Source organism: Rhyacophila brunnea, unplaced genomic scaffold (assembly GCF_057557595.1).
Source record: "Rhyacophila brunnea isolate RB1 unplaced genomic scaffold, BYU_Rbru_1.0 scaffold_13, whole genome shotgun sequence".
Lineage (NCBI taxonomy): Eukaryota > Metazoa > Arthropoda > Insecta > Trichoptera > Rhyacophilidae > Rhyacophila > Rhyacophila brunnea.
Genome location: NW_028232785.1, coordinates 33,097,755 through 33,116,277, shown reverse-complemented (window position 1 = coordinate 33,116,277; position 18,523 = coordinate 33,097,755). Strand labels below are relative to the sequence as shown.

The 18,523-nt window shown below is 33.4% G+C and overlaps 1 long non-coding RNA gene across 1 annotated transcript; it reads right to left on the bottom strand.

Annotated features, from left to right (window-relative positions):
- Nucleotides 1-4,827: 4,827 nt before the first annotated feature.
- On the bottom strand, nucleotides 4,828-12,739 carry LOC147077326 (uncharacterized). Its single transcript, XR_015069489.1, has 3 exons — nucleotides 12,590-12,739; nucleotides 9,844-10,023; nucleotides 4,828-5,244 (listed from the first exon to the last, which is right to left on the bottom strand). It is a non-coding gene; the product is annotated as an uncharacterized LOC147077326 (long non-coding RNA).
- Nucleotides 12,740-18,523: the final 5,784 nt, after the last annotated feature.

Sequence of the window (18,523 nt, the reverse complement as noted above, 5' to 3'; positions counted from 1 at the left end):
AGGCAGACAGTTCTGTTGGTGTTAGTACCTACCTATCTAAATGCCAATGGGAGCTTACCTACCGACTATTACCCACAATTACTTGGTTGTAGGTCATACACAAACGAGATTGATTCTATGCATTCCTCAATAAACTGAGCAACAGAAAAAAGAGTAGGAGTCAAATCCCTACATCTCATCGAGGTAAATATGGTCAAAATATACAGCTTTTCTGTGCTTAAAGGTTTTACTTACCTATCAGTTATTTTGTCTTATTTGCTGCTTTTAAAAACTTCACATTAGTAATGTGATCAGCCCAGGATATCTTCATGGTCCCCGGTACAGCTACACACAGCAGCCTTACGCTCTTCTTATTTAACGTCTCGGCTTTGACTCAATAGATCAGAACGTAACGTACCTACTGATGTACCTTCCCTCAAGTTCGAAGCTAGCTCAGGGTGTTGGTGTGCACTTGGGGTGTCAAATAAATTGTTTGTTTCAACTTTTGTAATTTAGTGCTATTAATGAACACGGGTCCAGAATTAAATAAAACACCAGGATTAGCTTTACTTCGTATATTGTTTTCACCAGTAATTTTTATAATATTCCTTTACACTTGCACCTTAATATTAATTTGTGACTTTATAAAAATACTTTCTTTATAGCAAGGTTCTTAAATTTCTTATTTTTTATGTACCTAATTAATGTTTTATAACACAATCCGAATTATTCTTTACAACTATTATTGTTTTAAATTACATTCCTTATTGTTTCTTAATTTACAATTGTGGCTTTTGGATTACAATCCTAATTGTTCTTATTTTATAATAATTATAATAAGGTATATTTGAGCTATTACTTAAACACCTAGTGATGACTTTAATTTATCCGGATAATTAATACAATCTTTGCAGCGACCGGCGTCGGCTGCAACTTTGCACTATTTTTCGTAATAAACCGTTGAGGTCATATTACGTGCATCTCAGTCTGAGGCTCTAACCGCCCTTCCCGCGAGAACCGGCGCGGTTACAGAGATAAATAACTCCGCGTAACTCTGCTTTTAAATGGCTAACGGTTGGCATCAAAATTATTATCCGAATACATAAAATCTTATATCTACAAATATTTCCAACATTGTCTAAGTACAAATCTTATTAATAATGAATATAAGGTTCTTATCTTAATACAAATGCCTAATTACATAATGATGTTTATTTACAATTCAAAATAATACCAAATCAAACATTATTATAATATAATTCTTATAACTTACTGATTTACTGTAGCTTTCATCTCCTTCTTTCTGTTAGCACTATCATGTAATCATCTACGTTATACTTTTATGTTTATTAATTAGCTTATATTATGTAGACAAAATTTCCATATGTTATCGCTAGACATATTATAAAATTATCCAATATTATTACTAGACAAGCACTTCCCTCATCTTTCACCTGTGTTGCCGTTTACTTCTACGTCTCGTATACCAGCTCGATACGCAAGAAATAGGACTTTTATCTGAGGAAGAAAATCGATCATATTATGTTTAAAGCCTTTTGACTACAAGGTCAGGGAACAAGTTTACGCTAATTAATTACTCAAGGATGGATAATGGTATAAGACCAAAGTCCAGGAACGTAACACTACCTATAGTTATTATGAATGTAGCATCAGATCTTTTCAATGTTGGCATTTAAAATAATTCTAGGTGATTAGGTACCACAGGTACCTAAAAAGTTGATAAAAATCCTACTTGTATCTCTAGAGATATAGTATAAATAAATTAAATTAGCTACAAGAATTTTACACTACATATTTCTATAACAATATTATTTTCCAATATGCTGGGTGTATAGAAAGACAATCCGTCACTATATTTATTGATTACAGAAGCATCCAATAATAAATACTACACATCATTATTATTTAGTTGAAAATTATGGTAATTTGTGAAAAACCATTTATTACTGGATTCAAGTAAGTACATAATCACAAAGTTAATAAAATACTGCCACTGTTGCGCATGTAAAAGAATGGAATGGAAACTGAACGATATTAATATTTTTGTGGAGTTTACCAACTTAACCACGATTCATGCACTTGCAAAATAAATACAAATGTAAGTTATAAAGTAAAAAAAAATGTCGTCATTCCTATGTGTCAATTAGGGAATCGAATCCCGAGCTAAAATTTTGATCCCGCGATTACAATTTGACTATCTCGGGATTGGTATTTTTTGATAGTAAATATAACATTTTAAAAATATAAAAGTATGATTGAAATTCTGAAAAGTTATGATGAACATATTTAGGTTATTCTGTAAGGGCAATTCTACCCTTACAGAAATATAAATATTCAAAGATAATGACGTGTGAACCTAGCATACTTAAAACTAACCAGAATGGAATTACATAGGTTGAAATCATTGGACGCACCAAACGCGTAACGGTGAATTGGCTATTCGAAATAATAAGCATGCTATTTAAATGTAGTAATTATCTCTGCTTGCGTGCCTTGACTTCAGTGACGTGTAACTGGATTTGTTAATAATCGGATTTATTGTTATACTAATGTTGTTACAATTACGTATAGCAGCAAAAATGGTTATGTAGAGGTTTTATATTTTAACTCATACAAATGTCATGTTGTTGTCTATGGTCATTGATCGACCAGAGACAATAATAATGAAACGAGTCAACAATCAGTTGCAAATCCGGCCTTCAACAGTACAGTCAATCATGCGAGCAACTCCGCATAAAGTTTCGATATCATATTAGAAATCATATTGTAAAAAAATCATTAAGTATTATAACAATATGACTGTCTTATTTTAGTGCCGTGTTAATCTTAAATACAATATAAAACAATCCATTTCAAAACTGTGTCTCATTTATTCGTGCCCCGAACATTATATTATCACACACACGAAGCAACCTTCTACATATAAATAATAGACGTTATATCTTCACAACCTACAACAATAGGTCATAACGTCTATAGTAGTTTATTATCCGCGAGCAAACGGCAATTCCATGCGTGATGTGTACAGGTACATACACGTCACTAACATAATGATTTTGTACACATACCGATTGATTGTGTTTGATGAAAAAATCAACTCGAAAGATTCGGGATAATGTTTACTAATCACAGAATTCACAGGTATCGAAAATTGTCCGGGAGGGATCCCGTGATTGGACTCCCTAGTGTCAATACGCTCAGATGCTATGCCACAAATACTAATTTGTCACACAAATACCAGTGGCCAAAACTACCAACATGATGTTTGGCAGACTGCATAATTGGTACGTCTTCATAAACGTCATAACAAAAATATAAAATAATGGGTAAGTTAGCGAGTATCTATACAAACATACGTTATAATTAGAAGGCTATTAACACTAGTATGTCTTTGTATGTTTTTTAAGACAACTAGCTGTCGAGCGTCTACATTTACGTAGATATATTGCATTTATAAGGTTTTAAACCAGTATGTGTCATTTTATGTATCTTAAGATCACCAAGTCGCGAGCATGTATATGAACATACACTGCATTTATGAGGTTTTTCACCAGTATGTGTCATTTTATGTGTTTTAAGATTACTAGATGTCGAGCATATATATGAACATACATTGCATTTATAAGGTTTTTCACCAGTATGTGTCATTTTATGTATCTTAAGATCACCAAGTCGCAAGCATCTATATGGACATTCATTGCATTTATAAGGTTTTTCACCAGTATGTGTCATTTTATGTGTTTTAAGATTACTAGATGTCGAGGATATATATGAACATACATTGCATTTATAAGGTTTTTCACCAGTATGTGTCATTTTATGTATCTTAAGATCACCAAGTCGCAAGCATCTATATGGACATTCATTGCATTTATAAGGTTTTTCACCAGTATGTGTCATTTTATGTGTTTTAAGAGTACTAGATGTCGAGGATATATATGAACATACATTGCATTTATAAGGTTTTTCACCAGTATGTGTCATTTTATGTATCTTAAGATCACCAAGTCGCAAGCATCTATATGGACATTCATTGCATTTATAAGGTTTTTCACCAGTATGTGTCATTTTATGTGTTTTAAGAGTACTAGATGTCGAGGATATATATGAACATACATTGCATTTATAAGGTTTTTCACCAGTATGTGTCATTTTATGTATCTTAAGATCACCAAGTCGCAAGCATCTATATGGACATTCATTGCATTTATAAGGTTTTTCACCAGTATGTGTCATTTTATGTGTTTTAAGATTACTAGATGTCGAGGATATATATGAACATACATTGCATTTATAAGGTTTTTCACCGGTATGTTTCATTATATGTTTTTTAAGATTACCAATTTGCGAGGATTTATATAAACACACATTACATTTATAAGGTTTTTCACCAGTATGTGTAATTTTATGTATCTTAAGATCACCAAGTCGCAAGCATTTATATGGACATACATTGCATTTATAAGGTTTTTCACCTGTATGTGTCATTTTATGTGTTTTAAGATTACTAGATGTCGAGGATATATATGAACATACATTGCATTTATAAGGTTTTTCACCGGTATGTTTCATTATATGTTTTTTAGGATTACCAATTTGCGAGGATTTATATAAACACACATTACATTTATAAGGTTTTTCACCAGTATGTGTAATTTTATGTATCTTAAGATCACCAAGTCGCGAGCATCTGTATGAACATACATTGCATTTATAAGGTTTTTCACCTGTATGTGTCATTTTATGTGTTTTAAGGTTACTAGATGTCGAGGATTTATATAAACATACATTGCATTTAAAGGGTTTGTCACCAGTATGTGTCATTTTATGTATCTTAAGATTACTAAGTCGCGAGCATCTGTAAGAACATACATTGCATTCATAAGGTTTTTCACCAGTACTTGCATTTTTATTTGCTTTAATATTACTATGTTGAGAAAATATGATTTGATTTTGATCATCAATCACGTCCATGTGAGCAATTTTGTGAGTTTTTAGAGCACTTCTGCTACAAAAAACTGCGCTACAAATGCAGCAAATTAAATTACGTGAGAAATGGATGACTCTTCTCAGAATAAGGCGAAGTTCTTTCGGAGTATCGCGTTCTAAGATTTCTTTTTTAATGTCTTTTTCATCTATCGTGACTTCTGAATACTGCATCATTTTATCCTGGATTCCATCATCTGAGGAATATTGGCTGTCGCCACTATCGTGATGCTTTGTGAAAAATCCGTTGGTAGAAACCTAGAAAAAAATTCAATATTATCAATTGTTATGTGTTATATAATTCCATTTTGTTTTTTTTTTCACTTTGCCTTTCAGCATCTGCAGACATTATTAAATAACGAAGAGAGAGTAAAATAGCAATAGTGTCGTTGGAGAGTGTGCTGATACACTCTCACATTAGCCTATTGCTAGTGCCTACACTGTAACTTCAGAAAAGGCTGAAACATGTTACCTAATCTCAAAAATCGTCGGCTTAACAAAACATGCAACCAAGCTCCTTGATAACCCGTCAATATATTCTAGTTAAGTTATAAATTAATGTTTTAATAATGTTTAATAATGTTTAATAATGTTTAATAAGGTAACATAAATTGTACAGCGCGATGGGTCAATGTAATTTAAATTCAGTAGAATCGTTTTTAATAGTAAAATCTAAATTCTAAATACGCAATAATATTAAAATGGCAACACCATCCATTGTGAAATTATTGTGTGTCGCGTTATTAATAAAGAAGAACCCCATCGCGCTTCCGATATGTTTTGAGCTTGAGATTGCATTGTGAACCCCGTCGCAATCAGTTAGCGTCCAAGGGCCAACCGATAAAGGCTGACTGTCGGGAAGTTAAATTAAAATAATGTACTCGTAAAAAAAATAAACATAATAAAAGTGAAGCTTTAAAAGAAAAATTGTGTTATTTTCCCGTGTCCCTTTATCACATTACAGTCCCGAGTCTAAAAAAAAATATATAAAAATCTACAAATAGTTATACTTAATAAAATCTTTGACACCTGGGGGTCGCCGACTGAGCTAAACCACATGAAAGACCCTGAGGATATGTCAAGTTGGCGCCCAACGTGGGGCGCCACTTATCACTACCCTCCATTTTGGTATGTGAAAATTTCTCAACTGTCACTTTGTGTTTTGTTTTCTTTATTATCGTCTGTATTTGGGATGAAGGTGGATAATTGACACACCGGAATTATGATGGAAAACGACGAGTTTATTTACGTGTTAATATTATAATCGTTACATTTTTATAATTTAATTTTGCGGAGGTCGCAATCGGCGTGTTCGCGATTTGCCCAGCAGGAAGCTTCTCCCGCTCAAACAAAAACGGTTACCTTTTCTGAGCCGTGCCAAATGCGACGCTGCCATTCGTATTTTTTTTGGACAATATTGCCGGTCAGATATTGTTCATATTGTTCAATTATTTTCGCAATCAGCCGTTATTATTTGTTGGCTTCGATACCGATTCGGGCCTCTCAAGATACACAAAGACTTCCCCAAATGGGGACCATACGGGGTTGTCACAGTGCATAATCCTGTGACACCAACACAAGAGCACTGACCTTCAGTTAGTGTTCGTGGAGGTGAAATTTTGACGACATAATTGAATTTTTCAGCCTTAACCAACCATAACAAAACCAAAGTAAGAATCAAGGAGTAAGTCCCGCAGTTCATACTGACCGGTTTAACAACTACTCAGGACGGGCTGTGGATGCCAAGTGTCCAAGAACCTAAGCGGTCATGAATATAATTATACGTACCTAATTATTATAGATTTAGTATATAGGATTAATTAAATAAATTTATAGGTATTACTCGTATGCATAACGAATTAATATATTATGTATTCAAATATTTAATTGTATTGTTAACTAACCAGTTAAGTGCCCAGAGCGTCTTTGGACGCCTTAATTACACCGATTCTTATGTTAATTACTATCAATTAACTAATTGCGGCATAGAAAGGACTAAGGATCACAGAGCAAATTTAATATGCCATTACTCAATGTATAGAATCGATTAAATTAATATTAATTATATAATTGCCATTATATTATAATCAAAATGACGTATCAGAATATGTAGTTGTTATATAGAATCGCGTAAAAAGCAGCATATTTTATTATTATGCAAATTTACGTAAATTTAATAATATGGTGCAAGCTCTCCTTCTTATAATTGCTATATAACTCAGTATGTTAGACAGAGCCAGCGCTCGGGCCAATTTTCCACACACGTTTTGTTTGAAGTATAAGGTTCAGTGAGTGGAAAGAGCACACACTAGGTGGGCAATTTTCCATAGATAAACTCTATACGAGTGAGCGAGATAATACCGTAATACTTAAACAGAATTAATCAAACTTTCCTTGCAGATTAATTATTTGTGATGACATAATAAACAGATTTATATAAACATATATATAAGGCGAACATAATAATATTAACTAATAGACTACGATAATCTTAAGCCTTTATAACTTTGTATCTATCATTTAGACAAGTATGTCCGAACATAAGTATAGATGAATAATCATAGTTTGTATAGCTCAAAACTGGATGATATAACCATAAAGTGTAAACGTAAATCCTTACAAATTCAGTCGATGAGCTAAGGGATCATTATGTATGTAAACTATTAACTTCTCTTATTTAAGATGTAACTATTTGAGAGGTAAAACTTTAATCCTCGCAGCGTATCTCTTCTTTTTCTGGTCAAACCTGATAAGAAGCCGCGAGTACATCCTAATTACGTGTGCGGTTCTTCAACTTTCTAATAAGCGACTCTATAATATTAAGATATTTATAAGTTAATAAAAATTAAATAAATAAATATAATATATAAATAAATTTGGACTTAAATAGTCAATAAAATTCTACGAATTATTTCCTATAATTATTAGAATATATATTTTCTTTACAGTTTTTTTAAGAACTATATTATACAATATATAAATTATATGTGACCTTGACCATGGAATAAAAGTAGAGCCATTAACAATAAATATCGTTATACTGAACGTGAGTTTTATTCGTTAAAATAACTGTAGTGAAGCACCGTCATCGAGTGTTTCCACTATGTACTCCAAGATCCTCACAAAGATGACTCCAGATCACATAGCTGAGCTAGTCGAATCTGGGTGACTGTCACCTGCCTAGCTTAAAGACGAAACAAAGGTCACAAAAATATTTAAATCTCATCAAACAACTTCGATCAATTTATAGTATAAACAATATTTTAATATCATACTTCCAAATTCAACATTATTTAATAGAACACTTACTACATTATACTACTCTATATTGGAGAAAGTATTGTGGGGTGTGGGATCGACTATTAGACAACGAAACTCAAAATTACTATATCCAGTGAAAACTTCTACGGTTGATTTCAATATTTCGTGAATTTGGAATATTATTATTAAATATGACTATAATTAATTTGTAAATTAAATTAATACCGTTTGGCTTGCCCACTCTTGCGGCACATCCTGCTTTCGCCCATTAATTATTGGTCGTTAATGAATGAATAGCTGTTTCATGTGTTTCATAAGCTTTTGATTGAATAATCTAAGGTATAGTAGGGTGGGGAGTCCAATCACATATACATACTAAAAATACACGCTACATGCAGGGAGAAGTGGACAAAGAATATCTTACTTGAGAGATGAATTTATATCCACTGCACATAACAACACTCGTTAAAGATGAAAAAGACAATCGAGATTTTGTGTTTTATGGCAGGTAAAATATTATAATTATGTACTACATTAAATCACCGATTTCGTGATATTTCAACTCGATCCGCATGAAATACCATTACCTTCTGTTTTCAAGATTCCTCAATGGAAAAAAAGAGTTTTATTTCTTGCTTAGATAGAACTTGGAGAGGATTATACGTCAAACCGACTGTAATACTGCGCATACTTTTTGACACTTATGATGAGTATTTAGACCGGCAGATCATGAATAGAGTGACGATCGAACAGCGATTCAAAGATATAAATAATGTATTACTTAAGCGATGACGCTTATTTGGGCTAAACAGGTTTGTTAATAAACAAAATTGGCGCATATGGGGTCCAATCTGGAAGAGACCCTACAGATTTCTTTAAGTACGTAAAAATAATGCAATTGCTTCTGCAGTTTACGTGCTGGTGGAATCATAAAACCTTATTTATTAAAAAAGAGGCGGGAGCTCGCGTTACGGTCAATGGAGATCATAAGGCACTGGCCCATGATCAATGATATTTTTTGTTGCTGTTGCAAATATGGATGGCATTGATCCGGACAAGATGAAACTACGTATCAGGATACGACCGCAACCACAGAAATATTGAATTAGGTTTATTTATGATATGAATCTGTCAATTTGCTTCCAAAGTCGTGCGATTTGACAAATACGGAATATTTCCTGAGTGGCTGGGTGACGCTGATAAGCCATACATAATTCACGCCTTGAAACCCAACATTGTTAGTGCTATTTATAATATACGGCCAGCAGAGCTCGAAAAAGTACCCGGAAAACCGGAAGTGCAGAATACACTTCAAGAACTTCGCGGTGGCCATATACCACAAATTATTTTGAAATGTTGGGCACTGTCGACTGTCTGAAGGTACACGCTAGATACTTATGTCCATTAATTTTAAAACTTAAATACGCTACCTGTAGATATAAATTATAGCGAGGATATTATATTTCATGTAATTAAGGATTACTAAGTTACTGATCAGCAATCATGTTCGCGTGAATCAATTTGTGACATTTTAGGGCACTTCCGCATCCAAAATTGTGCAAATGCTGAAAATTAAATGCGTGAGAAATATATTACCCTTGTCAGAATAAGTCGAAGTTCCTTCGGAGTATTTGCTATAAAGATTTCTTCTTTAATATTTTGTTGGTCTATCGTCATTTCTGAACACTGCATCACTTGATCTTCGATTCCAACAGGCGAGGATTGTTGCCTCCTATCTGTATCGTGATGCCTTGTGAAAAATTCCTTAGTAGAAACCTAGAAAGCCAAAATTATAGTAATAATAAATTCTAAATTATGTTTTCTACTGTTTGAGTTATTTTTTTTCAACGTTTATGATTTTCAGAATCATCTGACATCAACTTATTTAGAGCTGACACTGCGACTGGCGCGTTTGCATTAGTTGGCCATTAGATATAATTAACATGATATTTAAATGTGATAATTAATTAGAAATTAGTAGGCCAGCAATGAATCGATTTTAAGGCTATACCTCAGTTGAGGCATGGTCTACAAAGATCGTGGCTTGGCGATGCGTGGATTGCGGGTCGCGGGTGCAAATGACGCATGCCGAACAAAATATATTTTGTCATATAAATCCAAGATGCGTCCATTTAATGTTATGTTTATTGTTCCATTAGTAACAATAATAATATATTCATTGACATGTTTTTTTTTTCACGAAAATAAGTAACGTTTTTAGTCATTACACGTTTAAGAACTAATAACCCCATCGCCATCACGAAACAAATTGACGTATTCACACCTCGACGTTCACTCTCCGAATGCCGGCGAGTCCAAAATTTCGTCGCGCCTATAGTTGTAAATTACTTGCCGTTTCACTGATGTATGGTCCTAAGTAAAGAAATTAGAGTAAAAATGATAATAGTACCTACCCTACCCCTGCCAAGGTATTACATACGAATTCAATATTGTTACAGAATAATCCGTAAAAAGTTAAAACAAAATATGGAACTCAACATGTAACATCCAAAAGGATATACATAAAACAGAATATTATGATACAATTATTGTGGTACAAGTCTTGGTACAATATGTGTTATTTATTTTGTACAAAATTAGTATAGTTTCTAATGGAAATTCAAAGATTGCATAACATAATTGTCGGATGTCAATAAAAAATGTTCACTCTGCAACTGTGCTATGTTTTTTCCTGATATTTCTGGATAAAATAACTAACGATCACCTAAATAACGTAACGATGGCCGAGCAGCTTACGCGTCCGGATGCGTGCGATAAACCTCCTCTTTGCTGGAAGCAATTTTTTTATAAACGTAACGCCGAATGTGCGAAATTGACTATTACATGAAATGGGCAAAAATTTGCCTAAATCATGAAAAATGTAAGCCCGTTGCTTTATCCATGAATAAGACAAAATATCTGTGAATTCGGCAGTAATTTTTCTGCCTAGTTCATGCATTGGACACATTAGATAGTAGCGCTACGGTGGTGTTTTTTGCATTTAAACTAAATGTGTCAAATGCTCACGCATTGTTCGAAATTTACGTATATTATCTATGGCCAAAATAGATGTTCACGCTCCGGTGGTGTTTTTTGCAACTAATCAAACTAACCAAATATGTCAAATGTCATTGAATAAATTATAAAAAATATCAGGGCTCGAAATGGACCGGAACGCACCGGAGCGCCGTTCCGGTTCGTAAAATCACCAAAATTATCGCTCCGTCTCGTGGACATATTAATTTGACAGTGAGTTAGATTTGCCATTAAACGTTAAAATCTAAAAGTTTGTGCACACTGGTAACCTCATTAAATTTCACGATAATTATCAAAATTTGTTTGACAAAAAATAATTTTAATCAAAATTTAATGAGGTTGCCAGCAACTTGTTGCCAGCAACTTGTTGCCAATGTGGACACGGCATAACACACTTATTTTTATAAAATACACAAGCAATTAGATAACTTTGTTAACATTTTCATAAAAAATTGAGCGCTCCGGTTAGTAAAATATACCATTTAGAGCACTGAAATATACCAATCAATAACTACAATGACGTTCATATCCATTTACTATGCGCAAAAAAAACTAGAACTATAATATTATGATAACGGAAGAATGTCATTAAAAGGTGTTTTTGCGAATTGATTCGTGCTTGGGTATCAATCGTGCAATGGTCGATTATATGTTTGTGATAGTTTGTCGACACTTGTTAGCTAACCTCAAAAATGACATTCAGTTGAATTCAGAATAACAAGACCTAACCTAAACTTAACTTACCTAACCTAATAATAATAATATTATATTATGTCCAATTATAACTAATAAAACCATCGGTATTAAATTTACTTTTTCTACTGTCATGTTGACAGTTTAAGAATTCCATACCCTGGCGAATTCACGTACTCGGCAGATTATTTACCTAATTCATGAATAAGGCAACAGGCTTGATTATTACATGAATTAGCCAAAATTTTGCCCATTTCATCTAATAGTCAATTTCGCACATTCGGAGTAACATATACAATAGAACAAATTAACGTTTTTTTTTACATATCTTACCTTGCATGACTTAAAAGGCACTCGCGGGAGATTAATTTAACGTACAGTGGATCGCAATTTACATTCGAATGATTGTGATGTAGAAATTATCATAATTAAATACTCATGATTTAACGAAAGATGTACAAACCTACACATATATTGTAAATATATTATTAGTGTAACCTAAAACCAACAAATGAAACAAGTAGGAGCGAATTAATAATGGTGAAATGAGTTTCAGAGATGCATTGCAAATTCCAACCATCTATATAAGACAGCACACATTATGTCTACTTACAATTGGCCTGTAATCTGAATGTGAACAACCCGGTTGAGGGTATTCATCATCATATATTGGGTGTGAAACATCTTCAATAATCTCGCGCTTGACGACGGCTTGTTGATCATCTGTCTCAGATTTTATATTGGAGAGGTCAGCCATTAGGCACTGTAAGAAGCAATTTTTGTATTTTGTAAAGACGGTAAAACCAGTTTCAGTTCTCGTAACATCCATATAACAATGTAAAATAATTATATTTAACATAAATTAGTAGATAACTTATCCTAACCTAAAATATCACAGATGTATCGTAGCTGTCAAATTGCATAATCAAGTATTCTTTTGAAACAAAGTTTAATATCACCTTATGTTCATACATAGTTTGTAAAAACATATTATTATAATGGTGTACTTATCGTTATTATTCTCAATCTAAAGTAATTGTAAAAGAATTTAGTTTCCAAAAACTAACCTCGAAATTGCAACTTGAAACGTCCGCATTCTCTTGCGATACATGAATGCGAGGGTCCGGGTTGTTTGGATGGCTTGTCAGCGTGTCAAACAAAGGCTTGCCTTCTATATCGGAATGTACTCCATCATATTCTTGCTTTACATCCATGTTAAGGGTATATATTCCAAAAGACACGTGTTACGTAACAGACAAGATCCATTCAATGTAATGTTAGAAAAATGTTGCCGCAATACTGAAAAGTATTTCCGTGAAAACTACCTATAATAAAAATACACACTTGACACGGTCACACAATTTAATAATATGTATGTTTTGTTGTCTAAACAAAATAATGGTATGAAAATCAGCATTTCCTCAATCATAACGAGAACAGCGCATCTCGGTATATAATAAAAAAATAAATCAAATTGGGTTTTTTTCTCATACAATGTCAACACTGACGAAATCCTTTTCGTGACGGTTCCACTCTCTATTAGTCTCCAGCGACAGCACATACATTTTAGTTACCTACGGTAAACGTTCTACGTTTAGTCGGTGTTCTTGACATTAGCATCTGTACTATAATACCTACAAAATTCAATAGGTACATTCTTATTGATCAGATAATAGCTACACTGGATATTATTAGCTTCGGCAACTCTTATATACAACAGAACATAAAGTTGTCAAGTTGTCTCTAGCACATTGCATACGATTGTTGATACGCAAACATGGAAGTCAAGCGAGAATGTGATGGACACCAATCTGACACCGAAGACAAGTTTGATGTAACGACTAGCCATCAAAACAGCCCTGACACGCGCACTTATATAAAGCAGGAGAACACAGACGATTTCAGTTGCTATTTTGAGGTTAGTTTTTATTTATTAAGTCCTTTCCTGCGATGTTTATACTTATTTTAGCAGAATACCTAGGTACGTTAGGTTTGTATTTTGTACAAATCGTTTAAGAACGTACTAATGTCAAACTTTCTATTAAAAACAGCTACCTACCTCAATTATATAATTAAGCATTGTCATAAAATAGGTACGCGAGATCAAAATTGTTTTTTTTATATGATTACAAAAATGCATAACGTTTCTTTCAGAATCCAGCAACGCGTCTCAATAAAATTAAACCCGAGATTGACCTCCAGCTGGTTGACGTTAAATGCGAGTTCGTTGCAGACGCAAAACACCCATTCCATGATGAAGATCCAACACCTGGATGTTCGCATTCAGATAACGGACCAGTACAGCAGGTAATTGTATATTATGCGATATTTTCTTCCGTTGGCTATGTATCCTATCACAGCTTTGTGACTAAATTTCAAAAGGTAAGTACATATTATCCTCGTCTCGGTTATACGCGCTTCGTACAACTATCTTACTAACCTATTTATCTGGTTTAGTGTGAGTGGGTGCATTGACCTGATGATGACCGATCGACCTATTCTTTCAGAAAGTACTTTTGTCATAACCTAACATTACAGTTTGTACCAGAATAATGCTGCGATGACATAATGCTCACGCCACATGCTGGCATTGCGAGAAAGTAAGTCTGTGGTTTCGTCATTCCGCAGAATATTTTGAATGCTCCTATTTCAATGAATTTTAACAGTGCCCTACTTGTGCGTACTTAAAAATTACTTTCGATATTTTATCCATACATAATATTGTGAACAGTATCAGCGCCATTTTACGACACAAAGCCTGAGCATAATATCTTTATGTACAAGCATCTCTCAAACGAGTGATCCCACTGTTCAGCTGTCAAAATTAGATCCCCGATTGTCTTCAAAACAACATAATTATAAGGTCTTTCTCGTTTCGTATTGAATTATCAATATAAAAATCGCAAATCAAATTTATAACCTATCAGTGTTTTTGTTATAAATATACATTCCTGTTATTCGTCAGTTATCAAAGTCAAACTATATCTTCATGCAAAAAACGGTGGTTTCATCGATTTCCAAAAAATGTCTTATGTAGCATTGAGCTATACATAACGTTTGCGGAAGGTGTTAATGTTAGTGTACCTAGTAATTATGATGTACCCCATCTATCAAAATCAAACCAATCCCATTTTCAAGACAGCTGCAAACTAGCAGACAATAGATTAGGGATGGGCATACATGAGGTCAACGAGAACCATATTCTGGATTTTCATAATTATATGAAGTACCACACCATAGTCACGTTCTCACATATATCGAGTAGGTTTATAGAAAGTGTTAAATGATATTACAATAATTAATTTGTACACGATGGAATTAAAGATCTGAAAAAACACGGTTTCGGATAGAAAACGCGTTTTCTAAAATGATATAAGTATCTATTAATAATTATGATTATGTCAAGCTTTTTAAGATTGTGCTTGATTTAAATTGAAGTATGTTCGGGACTCCGAAAATCGAAGTAAAAACAAAGATTATGTACCAATTTACAACAACAAGTACCACGGTTTTAATCGATCGATCACTCCGCGCAACGCCGACTCAAGTACAAGCCTAAGCATTCGGAAACTACCGACAACGAGCGGTCTTACCTCTCCTGGGCCTATATATGCAGTCGTCTAGAAACACGGTGAAAGATAGATTATCTCTTGTAATATTTAAACATTTTTTAATAGATTTCTTAAAAACTACTTTTTTATTTTTTCCGTATAAAAAACTGCTCGGCACGTCAGACAGTCGAAAGATTATATTTGGAAATTTTTGGCACGCGTGCCTACGTAAAAAGGTTCGCTAACACCGTGTCTAGGTATATTTCTAACTGGATCTCTTTCTTATAAGGAACTGTTATTAAAAAATCTCATAATTCATTAATACTTTTAAATGTTTTTTTATAGATTATCGCTAGAAGCACTGTACCGGCCAATGTTGCGAGCCAAAAATCGACCTGGAACGTGACTGAAGCACAAGCGTCTAGCGAAGGCCTACATATTGAGGAACACGACATTAAGAAAGAACTCAAAGAATATATTGAATGGTATAAAGATGTCGCCTGTCGCAATAGTAAACATGATATTTTTCAATCGAATATGGTAAACACAGAATTATTAGTGGCTGTTATACAACTGGAAAAAAAATCGTTTCATAAAGAAAATTTTGTGTGCAGTATCTGTTTTGATTTTTTTTCATCGTTCGACCTAATGTTGCTTCACAAAGCGATACACAAAACCACAATTGCGAAAACGACCGATTCCGTTGCATGGCTGGTTAAATGTGACGATGGTCCTTTTTCAAGATTTCGTCCTGGTCACGTCATGAAGTCACTCAAAATGACTCATTCTGACGTAAAGGAATTTAAATGTGACAAATACAATTATTCATGCAGACAGTCAGGTAAAATGAAAAGACACGAAATGAGTCATTCGGGTGAAAAGCCATTTAAATGTGATATATGCAAATATTCATGCAAACGATCAGATGTCATGAAAACACACAAAATGAGACATTCTGGTAAAAAGCCATTTACCTGTGATAAATGCAATTACTCATGCACGACGTCTGGTACCATGAAAATACATAAAATGACTCATTCTGGTGAAAAGCCATTTAACTGTAATAAATGCAATTACTCATGCATACAATTAGGTAACATGAAAACACATAAAATGGCTCATTCTAGTGAAAAGCCATTTAAATGTGATATCTGTAATTACTCATGCAGACATTCAGGTAACATCAAAACACATAAAATAACTCATTCTGGGGAAAAGTCACTTAAATGTGAGAAGTGCAATTACTCATGCAGACAATCAAATCACATGACATCACACAAAATGACTAATTGTGGTGAAAAACCATTTAAATGTGATATATGTAATTACTCATGCAGACATTCAGGTAACATGAAAACACACAAAATGAGTCATTCTTGTGAAAAGCCATTTAAATGTGATATGTGTAATTTCTCATGTAGACATTCAGGTAATCTGAAAACACACAAAATGACTCATTCTGGTGAAAAACCATTTAAATGTGATATATGCAATTTCTCATTTATTCATTCAGTTAACCTGAAAAGACACAAAATGACACATTCTGGTGAAAAACCATTTAAATGTGACATATGCAATTACTCATGCAGACAGTCAGGTCAAATGAAAAGACACAAAATGAGTCATTCTGGTGAAAAGCCATTTAAATGTGATAAATGCAATTATTCATGCAGCCTATCAAGTGACATGAAAACACACAAAATGAGTCACTCTGGTGAAAAGCCATTTAAATGTGATAAATGCAATTATTCAAGCAGACATCAGAGTCACATAAAAACACACAAAATGACCCATTCTGGGGAAAAACCATTTAAGTGTGACAATTGCAATTACTCATGCACTACGTCTCGTGTAATGAAAATGCACAAAATGACTCATTTTGGTGAAAAACCATTTAAATGTGATAAATGCAATTACTCATGCACACATTCAGGTAACATGAAAACACACAAAATAAGTCATTCATGTGAGAAACCATTTAAATGTGATAAGTGCAGTTACTCATGCAAACATTCTGGTAGCATGAAAAGACACGAAATGAGGCATTCCGGTGAAAAGCCATTTAAATGTGACATATGCAATTACTCATGCAGACATTCAGGTAACATGAAAACACACAAAATGAGTCATTCTGGTGAGAAGCCATTTAACTGCGATAAGTGCAATTACTAATGCAGACAATCAAATAACTTGTTAACACACAAAATGACTAATTGTGGTGAAAAACCATTTAAATGTGATATATGCAATTACTCATGCAGATATTTAAGTAACATGAAAACACACAAAATATCTCATTCTGGTGAAAAGCCATTTAAATGTGATAAATGCGAATACTCATGCAAACAATCAGGTAGCATGAAAAGACACAAAATTACTCATACTGGTGTAGTCATAATGTGATAAATGTATTGACATAAATTGAAGTGTATCGAACTCCACTACCGTAAGCTAGTTGTTTTTTTTAACCCATATCCGATCCTAATAGGAACATATGGGCCTCCAACAGATTTTGTTTTAATCTGAAACGGATGTCAGCCACTTGCTCAACCTATTAAGTCCATACTCTGCCCCTACACAAATCGAAAAACAATATGTGTACATGCCAGACTCAAGATTTGAACCTGGACGTACGACGCTATAAGCCGACGTAAATAGTTTTGTTTGGGATCCGACAATATTGTGCAAACTTTTTCATTCTATTTATTTGTTTTCGTTGAATTAGATATCACACATGTTTGTAATTTTTTTTTTAATTTTATGCCCTGCCCAAACCAAACTATAATCGATAAAAATATTATTCTACCTATAAAATATCTTTTTCTATGTATGTATAAATGGCATAATTTTAGATATTTTATAGATAGATGAGTATTTTTTGGCAAAGTTTATTCTGTTATGGTTTGGTTTCACAAGGTTTAAGGCTATAGACATTTTTTTTGATAATTTACAATTTTAACTGTATTACTTAATAAATATGTATCTGTAAACATTGA